This window comes from Tachyglossus aculeatus, chromosome 24 (assembly GCF_015852505.1).
Source record: "Tachyglossus aculeatus isolate mTacAcu1 chromosome 24, mTacAcu1.pri, whole genome shotgun sequence".
Lineage (NCBI taxonomy): Eukaryota > Metazoa > Chordata > Mammalia > Monotremata > Tachyglossidae > Tachyglossus > Tachyglossus aculeatus.
The window spans coordinates 114536-125611 of record NC_052089.1 but is presented as its reverse complement, the minus strand read 5'-3'; the positions used below and the strand labels follow the sequence as shown (position 1 = coordinate 125611).

The following is an 11076-nucleotide window of genomic DNA, read 5'->3' as shown; positions in this document are numbered from 1 at the left end:
GCACTGTGAGGGAGATCGGGATTAGAGGAAGACCCAAAAGAAAAAGATGAAAGAATGGAGGAGGGTAAATGAATATCCACAGACTGGAAGGATAGAAAAATCTGCACTGAGCACCTCCTCAGGCCCCGTAGAACTATATAGGACAAGAAAGTTAAGAGAAAGATGATAATGCACAACGTGAAACTCTGATAGGTAAACTCAAGAAAATTCAAGATCTTCCTCATTGACCAATGCATCTGAGGTTTATTGCAAAAGTCAAGAATGAACTCAGGGGACTTTATGAGAAAACGAAGTACTCCTAACTGAAGGATGATAAACACCTGCTAAGATTCATTTTTCTACTTTACAACATAGAAGTAGAAATAACTACCCCCTACCTACCTCGTTTTTCTTATTACACTTAATCCCAAGATAATAAGAATACTTTAATGATTCTCTACAGGTTCCAGGATAAAAAAAAATAATTAAATTATCTTGGGATTCAGTCTCCAAATGCCACCTAGAATAGTATATAGTACGTTAATTTTCAAGGACTCTCAGAATCCATAAAAACAATACTTTCATGATTGGGTAAGGTTTCCCTTTCCATTTGGTCATCTCAGACTTCTTCTGTCATGGTGGTCATGGGAATTGGTAGGGTGCTTGTGAATAGGATTAGTGGGATGCAAGATTCTTTGGCTTGGAAAGAATCATCTATATTGTTACTGTGGTGGGGGACCTGGTCATTATACACATAATCATTTTAACTCCGGTTCTCTCCCCTCTTAATAGTTGTTGCCACTGCTTCCAGTCTGGAAGGACAGCAACTCCACTCTCCACTCGCAGCAGATGGAAGGCAAGATTCTCGTGGCAGTTGGAAATGGTACTTTGGTAAAAGAATTCATTCTCTTTGGATTCACTGATCACCAAAACTTACAAGACATCCTTTTTTGACTCTTTCTAGTGATCTACATGACTACCTTGATGGACAATCTTGGCATAATTATGTTAATTCGGGCCAGCCCCCAATTACACACCCCTATGTAACATTTCCTCAGCCACTTGTCTCTCTGACATGTACTATTCATCATCGGTCACTCCAAAGATGCTGAAAAACCTCCTGCAGGGGAAGAGAACCATTTCTTTTGGGGGTTGTGCTGTTCAGTTTGCTTTAGCTGCAATCTTTGGGACCAGCGAGTGCTTCTTACTAGCAGTGATGGTGTTTGATCGCTACTCTGCCATCTGCAGGCCCCTGATCTACCTGCTCATCATGTCCATCAAGGTGCATTTCCAGCTGGTCGCGGCTTCCTATTGAGGGAGCTTTGTCGATGCCATTGCTTTTGAAAGTTCAGTGTTCCGTTTGTCCTTTTGTAAGCCGAATGAAATCGATCACTTCTTCTGTGATTTCCCCCTTTTGCTGAACCTTTCCTGTTCCAACACCTGAGTGGCTCAAATCCTGAATCCTGTCATTACGACATTCATTATTTTGGTCAAGATTCTCATCATAGCCATCTCCTATCCGTGTATTCTCTCTGCAGTTCTGAGAATCCCCTCCACTGGAGAGACACAAGGCTTTCTCCACCTGACCACCTTTCCCATCTGACCACTGTCACACTGTTCTATAGGACTGCACTGTTTATTAATATGCAACCAAACTCCAGGTACTCAATGGATCAGAAAAAAGTGGTGTCTGTGTTCTACATGGTTGTAATCCCCATGTTGAACCTTCTGATTTACAACCTGAGAAACAAGGATGTGACGGAAGCTCTCAGAAGAAAATTGGTTCTTAAAAGATGTCCTGATTGATTGACGCAATGAAGAATTTTTTTGATCCTCACACAATTAAGGGAACTGAGGTTAGCTTTGGTACTCTAAGGCTTTAAAATCAATAATGCATAGGATTTTTCCCTTTGTATGTGAGGAAGCTGGGTATAAATAATTCTTTCCAGGTGAGAATGGGATAAGACCTTCCCTCTGACTTTTTCAGAATCTCTCTTAATGCTGGGTCTGGTCTGGGATTATTACTGCTGCCGATTTCACTGACCAGCAATCCAGCCAAGTGTGTTGGTACAGGATGTGTCTACCAACTCTTTGCATTATCTTCTCCCAAGCACTTCTGAGGCTCAGCTCTGGGAGATCCAGAGACTTGACGCACAAAGTGATCAAAGCAATCCCATTAACCTTTAAAGGAGCTCAGCTTGCTGTTTCTAATGCCATTATGCAGAAGCAGCATGGCCTAATGGATAGCACATGGGCCTGGGGGCCAGAGAATCCGGCTTTTAATCTCAGCCACATAACCTGCTGTGTGACCTTATACAAATAACTTAACTTCTCTGTGCTTTCTTCTGTAAAATGGGGATTCATTCATTCATTCATTCAATCATATTTATTGAGTGCTTACTGTGTGCAGAGCACTGTACTAAGCACTTGGAAAGTACAATTCGGCAACGGATAGAGACAATCCCTACCCGACAACAGGCTCACATTCTAGAAGGGGGAAACGGACAACAAAACAAAACAAGTAGATAGTCATCAATAGCATCAAAACAGTTAAATGGAATTATAGATATATACACCTCATTAATAAAATGAATAGAATAATAAATATGTACAAATACACACAAGTGTTGTGAGGAGGGGAAGGGGTAGAGCAGAAGGATGGATTAAGGGTGATGGGGAGGGGAGGAGGAGCAGAGGAAAAGGGGGGCTCAGTCTGGGAAGGCATCCTGGAGGAGGTGAGTTCTCAGTAGGGCTTTGAAGGGGGGAAGGGAGCTAGTTGGGCAGATGTGAGGAGGGAGGGCATTCCAAGGCCAGAGGTAGGACACGGACCAGGGGTCGATGGTGGGATAGGTGAGAAAGAGGCACAGTAAGGAGGTTAGCAGCAGAGGAGTGGAGTGTGTGGGCTGGCTGTGGAAGGAGAAAAGGGAGGTGAGGTAGAAGGGGGCAAGGTGATGGAGAGACTTGAAACCAATAATGAGGAGTTTTTGCTTCATGCAAAGGTTGATAGGCAACAGCTGGAGATTTTTGAGGAAGGGGGTGACATGCCCAGAGTGTTTCTGTAGAAAGATAATCCAGGCAATACCTGATCTCTCTCCTACTTATGTAAGCATTGAACAAATATCAGTTATTATTATGAAGGTCTTACTAGACACTGGAATAGTAAACACAGCACTTCCCCTTATCCAGTCTCCACCAAACCCAAATGAACTGCCCTCATGACTGCAGCTTGGGTGATGGGGAAGATTAGGTATAGAAGAACCAGAACAACCTTACATCTCAGACAAAGAATCCCAAATCTAGCCCAGTCATTAAACTGATTCATTTAGATGACTTGAGTATTTCTAAGTGAACCTGTGGCCAGCATTTTTTTCCCTGCAGCTCATGCCCTGTGCTCTACTTTCTGTCTTCTTCTGAAATTACAGTATTCTGTTAATGTATTGTCTCACTGTAATGGCATACTTTCAATTATATTTGTCATGCACTTTCTAGTGCCAAGATTGGGTCATTGCTAGTCTACATGTAGAGTAAGATCCATAAGAATCCAGAAGGAGAGAGGTATTTAAGAGGAAAAGATGATTCTGATTCCTTTATCTAATCGATCAATCATTGGTATTTATTGAGTACTTAACTGTGTGCAGAGCACTGTACTAAATGCCTGGGCGGGTAAAAGACAATAGAGTTGGTAGACACGATTCCTGCCCAAAGCAAGCTCCAACTGTGGGGCTGGCTCACCCTTCCAATGTGCTTATACAGCAGTGAGATGCTATCTGTACAATCGTATGATATACTGTTATACTGTTTTAATATAATTAAAACATCTAATTGTACTATAGTTTCATTGTTGTGATTTCATCTCAGATATACAACATTTAACCGTAACAACTGTGAAATATCTCATTTTTTATGAATGGGAATTTTTCATCTATCATTTCTTTTTTCAAATGGTATTTAATGGTATTAAATGGTATTTTTATTAAAGACTACTTAAGTAGTGATTACTTGTACACCGCATCTTTTGAAAGACTAAAAATATTTTTACTTCTACCCAACAAAATGCAAAAATACTCACTGAAGTCTAGATTATCAAGACCTTGTCTCCACCATGGGTATCACTTTTTTATGGTATTTGCTATGTACCAGGGACTCTACTATGTACTGGGGTAGATACAAGTTAATCAGGATGGACACAAACCATGTTCCACATGGGGCTCATAGTCTTAACCCCCATTGTACAAATGAAGAAACTGAGCACAGAGAAGCTAGGTGTCTTGCCCAAGGTCACAAAGCAGACAAAGGGCAGAGTCAGGATTAAAACTCAGATCATTCTGATTCCCAGGTCCCTGCTCTAGCCACGAGAACAGGCTGCTCCACATCCAATTAATCAATACTTCACAGAATCTCTGAATTCTGCCCTTTCCTCTCCATCCAAACTGTTACCACTTTAATCCAAGCACTTCTCCTATCCCATCTTGATTACTACATCAGCCTCCTCGTTGAACTCCTCGGATCCAGCCTCTCTCCATTCCAGTCCATACTTCACTCTGCTGTCCAGATCATTTTTCTACAAAAATGCTCAGTCCATGTTTCACCTCTGCCAAGAACCTCTAGCAGTTGCCCATCCATCTCCACATCAAACCGAAGCTCTTTACCATAGGCTTTAAACCACTCAATCACAATACCCCTTCGTACCTCTCCTAGCTACTCTCCTCACACTTTACTCCTCTAATGCCAACCTATTTACTGAACCTCGGTCTCCCTCATTTTGTCGCTGACCTCTTGCCCACCTCCTGGCTTTGGCCTGGAAGGCCACCCTCTTCGTGTCCAACAGACAATTAATCTCCATGACTTCAAGCAATATTATAGTCACATCTCTTCAAAAAGAGCTTCCCAGTCTAAACGCTCATTTCCTATTCTCCCACTCCCTTCTGCATTGCCCTGATTTCCACCCTTTATTCATTCCCACCCAGCCCCATAGCACATATGTACACATCTGTCATTTATTCATTTAAATGAATGTCTGTCTCTCCCTCTAGACTGTAAGCTCACTGTGGGCAGGGAATGTGCCTATTATATTGTATAGCTGTACTCACCCAAGCGCTTAGTACAGTGTTCTGCACACAGTAAGTGCTCAATAAATATGATTTATTGATGAACTGAAGCAGAGCACTGTACTAAGGTCTTGAGAGAAAACAATAGAACAGGGGTTGATAGACATGTTCCTTGCCCACAAGGAGCTTACAGATTACAGAAGGAGCTTTTACAGTCCAGTAATCATCTAGCCTTCATGCTGAGCTTCAGAGGAGATTAATGGCCTAGTGTTTTTCTCAACAGCCAACCTCAAGTGGAAAGAAAGAGCCTCTTCTGGCCCTGGAGGCTTTAATAAGTGCTCTACCATCTACTGCCTCTTGGTTACTTCGATCTGCTCTGAACAGTTTCACCCCACTTGGACCACTTTAACTATCAAAATTCAATCAGATTATGTGATTGTTTCATCACACCTGATACCTGATTAATAATAATTACTGTATTTATTATCTGACCTTCGACTGTGTGGATCACTAGAAACCCTAGAGAACATTAAGGAAAATGGGGATGCTGGATCATTTAATTGCATTAATATGGAACCTGTAATCCATACAGCAGGCTACAATAAGAACAAAATAAGGAGTAAATGATTGGTTTCCCATTAGTAAGGGTGTAAGATAAGGATGTATCTTATCACCGTATCTGTTCATCTTCTATACCAAATACATAATAAGAGTAACCGGGCTGGATGAAGATGAATGGAGAGAAAAGATTGGAGGAAGGAATATAAACCACCTTCGTTATGCTGATGATAATACCCTACTAGCAGAAAGTGATGAAGTTTTCAAGGGCTTATTATTATAAGTTAAGGAACAGAGCAAAAAGATTGACCTATATTTGAATTTCAAAAAAACAAAGATCATGACAACTGGAAGTTTTAATATATTTGTACTGGATGGAGAGAAGATTGAAATAGTTGACGATTTTTCTCTCCTGGGATCAATAATCTATAATAAAGACATGCTATGAAGAGCCTGGAAAAAGTCACAAAATGTGCTGGTGGAACAATTGCCACGAAAATACAAATTGTTAATTTTATGGAGTTTCCAATGACAATGTAAGGATCCAAAAGCTGGACAGTGAAAAAACAGGATAGAGAGAGCATCAATTATGTTGAAAAGGGTGCTGGAGAAGGCTTTTGTGAATACCATGGACTGTCCAAACAGCAAACAAATGGATTTTGGAGCAAATTAAGCCAAAGTGGTCTTTGGAAAGCCAAATGGCTCAACTTAGATAGCATATTTTGGACAAGTAATCAGGAGGACTAATTCTCTGCAGAAGACACTAATGCTAGGAACAGTCCAGGGAAAATGTGGAAGAGGCAGACTAGCAGCTAGATGGATAGAGACCATAACAGCAATAATGGAAGAACCGTTAGAAAGGTTACAGATTAAGACAGAAGTCAAGACGTTCTGGAGGAAATGTATCCATAGAATTGCTATGAATTGGAAATGACTAGATGACACTTGATGATGATATTACTATGTGTCAGGCACTGTACTGAGTGCTGGGTTGGATTCAGGAAAATCAGGGTGGACACAGTCTGTGTCCCATGTGAGGTTCACAGTCCCAATCCCCATTTTACAGATGAGGTAACTGAAGCACAGAGAAACAAGTGACTTGCCCAAGATCATACAGCAGACAATGGCGGAGCTGGGATTAGAACCTATGATAGTCTGACTCTTAGACCCAGGCTCTATCCACTATGCCATGCTCCTTCTCATTGTTCTTACATAACTACACACACTTGTTCATAGTGAATATTGTACTATTCTTTTGTTCTCTCCTAAGTGCTTAGTACAGCACTTTGGCCTTCATAGGTGCTCAAGAAATACTGCTGATATACTATAACAATCTCCAAACACTTCTATCACCCCATTTTTGAAGGATTTGATGTCTGCTCTGTAGGATGGCTTAAAATATAGAGAAAGGTGGGTTCAAATGGTAATTAGTTGGTATTTTATTCAGTTAGGCAAGTATTCTGACATTGATCTTTTTGGAAGTTCTAATGAATTAACCAGTGGAATTGAGATTGAGCATAATAGAATAGGCCAATAGAGAAGAGACAGCAGGGGTTGTGTCTACTGTACTTTCCCAAGCACTTACTACAGTGCTCAGTACACAGTAAATGTTCAAGACATGCAATGGATCGATTGATTGACTGACTTATAGAAGACCACTGTGAGTGGGATCAGGATTAGAGGAAGACCCAAGAGAAAAAGTAAGATGGAAGAATAGAGAAGGGTAAATGGCTACCTAGAGTGGAAGGATTGAAAAATCTGCACTAAGCACCTACCCAGACCCCTCAGGACCATACATGACAAAAGAGCTAAGATAAATATGATTATGCACAGAGTAAAACTCTGATAGGTAAACTCAAAATAATTCAAGGTCTGCCTCTCCGACCAATGTAGCTGAGGTTTATTGCAAAAGTCATGAATGAATTTAGGGGACTTTGTGAGAAAACGAAATACTCCCAGCTAAGGCATGATAAACACCTGCTCTGATTCAGTTTTTCAACTCCACAGCATAGAAATAGCAATATCTACCCCCTACCTACCTCTTGTTTTTCTTATTACACTTAATCCCAAGATAATAAGAACACTTTAATGATTCTCTGTGGTTTCCAGGTTAAAAAAAAGTAACAAGTTATCTAGCAATCCAGTTCCCAAATGCCACCTAGTATTTAATTCTCAAGGACTTTCTCAGAATCCATAAAAAAAATACTTTCATGATTGGGTAAGGTTTTCCTTTCCTTTTGGTCATCTCAGACTTCTTCTTTCATGGTGGTCATGGGAATGAGTAGGGTGCCTGAAACTAGGATTAGTGGAGTGCAAGATTCAATGCCTTGTGGTTTAGGTACTCCCAGGTGTGATGTGTATTTGATCTAAACGAAGCTTGGGACCATTCTTCTGAAAAATATGAAATTAATTCATTCAACCCCTTTCCGTCTAATTCTGACCAGTGTCACTGAAAATCTGATCATCTATATTGTTACTGTGGTGGAGAACCTGGTTATTACACTTTTAATTGTTTTGACTCCAGGTTCTCTCCCCTTTTTTAAATAGTCATCACTGTGCTACCAGTCTGGTAGGACAGCAACTCCACTCTCCACTTGCAGCAGATGAAAGACAAGACACTAATGGTGGCTGGAAATGGCACTTTGGTAACAGAATTCATTCTCTTTTGATTCACTGATGACCAAAACTTACAAGCCATCCTTTTTGATCTACATGATCACCTTGATGGGCAACCTTGGTATAATTATGTTAATTCAGGCCAGCCCCCAATTAAACACCCCTATGTACTATTTCCTCAACCACTTGTCTCTCTCTGACATGTGCTATTAGTCGTGGGTCACTCCAAAATACTGGAGAACCTCCTGCAGGGGAAGAGAACCATTTCTTTTGGGGGTTGCGCTGTTCAGTTTGCTGTGACTGTAACCTTTGGGACCAACGAGTGCTTCTTACTAGCAGTGATGGCGTTTTATCACTACTCTGCCATCTGCAGGCCTCTGCTCTACCCGCTCAGCATGTCCAACAAGGTGTGTCCAGCTGGTCGTGGCTTTCTATGTAGGCAGCTGTGTCAATGCTGTGATTTTGGAAAGTTCATTGTTTAGTTTGTTCTTCTGTGGGCCGAATGAAATCGGTCACTTCTCTTGTGATTTGCGTCCTTTGCTGGAGCTTGCCTGTTCCAACCCCCGAGTGGCTCAAATCTTGAATTCTTTCACTTTGATTCTAATCATTCAGTCACGATTCTCATCTCTTATCTGTGTATCCTCTCTGCAATTCTGAGAATCCCCTCCACTGAGGGGAGACAAAAGAATTTCTCCACCTGTGCCTCTCATTTGATCGCCATCATGCTGTTCTATGGGACTCTGCAGCCAAACTCCAGGTACTCAATGGATGAGAAGAAAGTGGTGCCTGTGTTCTACATTGTGGTGATCCCCATACTGTACCTCCTGATTTACAGCCTGAGGACTAAGGATGTGAAGGAAGCTCTGAGAAGATAATTTGGTTCTTAAATGATATCCTGGCTGATTGATTCAATGAACAAGAAGCTTTTTTGATCCTCACACAATTAAGGCAGCTGAGGTTAGCTGTGGTACCCTAAGGCTTTAAAATTGGTATTTGGGTAGAATCTTCCCTTTTTGTGTGAGGTAGTTGGGTATAAATGATTCTTTCCAGCTGAGCCGGGGATAAGACTTTCCATCTAACCCTCTCTTATTATTGGGCCTGGTCTGGGATTATTACTGCTGCTGCTTTCACCAAACAGCAAGCCAGGCAGGGATATGGGCAAGGGAAGAAACATGGCATGGTGGATAGTGCCTGTCCCTGGGAGTCAGAAGGTCATGGGTTAGTACCATGTTAGTACAATCATTCATCCTATCCCGACTGAATTACTGCATCAGCCTCCTTTCCAACTTTCCATCCTCCTGTCTCTCACCACGTCAGTCCATACTTCACTCTGCTGCTCAGTCTTACAGCTCTTTTAGAATTTGTCTAGTAGGTTTTCTGGCTTTGGCTGGGAAGCCCTTCCTTTTTGAGAGGCAGCGTGGCTCAGTGGAGAAGAGCAAGAGCTTTGGAGTCAGAGGTCATGGGTTCAAACCCCGGCTCCGCCATTTGTCAGCTGTGTGACTTTGGGCAAGTCACTTACCTTCTCTGTGCCTCAGTTACCTCATCTGTAAAATGGGGATTGAGACTGTGAACCCCACGTGGGACAACCTGATCACCTTGTAACCTCCCTAGCGCTTAGAACAGTGCTTTGCACATAGTAAGCGCTTAATAAATGTTATTATTATTATTATTATTATTATTATTATTATTATCTTTCTATAGAAACGTTCTGGACATGTCACCCCCCTCCTCCAAAATCTCCAGTGGTTGCCCATCAACCTCCATATCAAATAACAACTCTTCGCTATTGCTTCAAAGCTCTCCATCACCTTGACTCTTCTTACCTCACCTCTCTTCTCTCCTTCTACAGCCCAGCCCACACACTCTGCTCCTCTGATGTCTTGATCTCTCTTGAGGCACTGTCGACCCCTGGTCCACCTCCTACCTCTGGCCTGGAACATCCTCGCTCATCAAATCCGCCAATCACTCCTACCTCCCTCCAAAGCCCTACTGAAGGCTCACCTCCTTCAAGAGGCCTTCCCAGACTAAGCCCTACTTTTCTTCACCTCCCCCTCCATTCCATGTCACCTCGACGTGCTCCCTTTGCTCTTACCCACTTCCTCATCCCTCAGCACTTACATATATACGTATATATCAATAATTCTATTAATTTATTCATATTGTTGCCCATTTACTTGTTTTGATGTAAACCCTCTCTCCCTCTACAGACCCTCCTGAGTGGTTCAGTGGAAAGAGCCCGGGCTTGGGAGTCAGAGGTCGTGGGTTCTAATCCTGATCCTCCACTTATCAGCTGTGTGATTTTTGACAGTCACTTCACTTCTCTGTGCCTCCATTCCCTCGTCTGTAAAATGGGGATTAAGACTGTGAGCTCCACATGGGACAACCTGATTATCTTATATCTACCCCAGCGCTTTGAACAGTGTTTGGCACCAATGCTATTAGAGAAGTGACATGGTGTAGTGGATAGAGCATGGGCCTGGGAGTCGAAAGGTCATGGGTTCTAATCCCAGTTCACCCATATAATAATAATAATAATGATAGCATTTATTAAGCGCTTACTATGTGCAAAGCACTGTTCTAAGCGCTGGGGAGGTTACAAGGTGATGAGGTTGTCCCACTGGGGGCTCACAGTCTTAATCCCCATTTTACAGATGAGGGAACTGAGGCCCAGAGAAGTTAAGTGACTTGCCCAAGGTCACACAGCAGACATGTGGCGGAGTCGGGATTTGAACCCATGACCCATATGTCTGCTGGGTGACCTTGGGCAAGTAACCAGTCTCTTCTCTGGGCCTCAGTGACCTTATCTGGCAAATAGGGATTGAGAATGTAAGCCTCATCTGGGACAGGGACTGTGTCTAACCTGATTTGCTTGTAT

The 11076-nt window shown here is 42.2% G+C and overlaps 1 non-coding gene across 1 annotated transcript; it reads left to right on the top strand.

The window, feature by feature from the left end:
- The first annotated feature begins 9539 nt into the window (after window positions 1-9539).
- Window positions 9540-9601, top strand: LOC119945324. The gene has a single exon (XR_005456193.1). It is a non-coding gene; the product is annotated as a U7 small nuclear RNA (small nuclear RNA).
- The last annotated feature ends 1475 nt before the right edge of the window (window positions 9602-11076 follow it).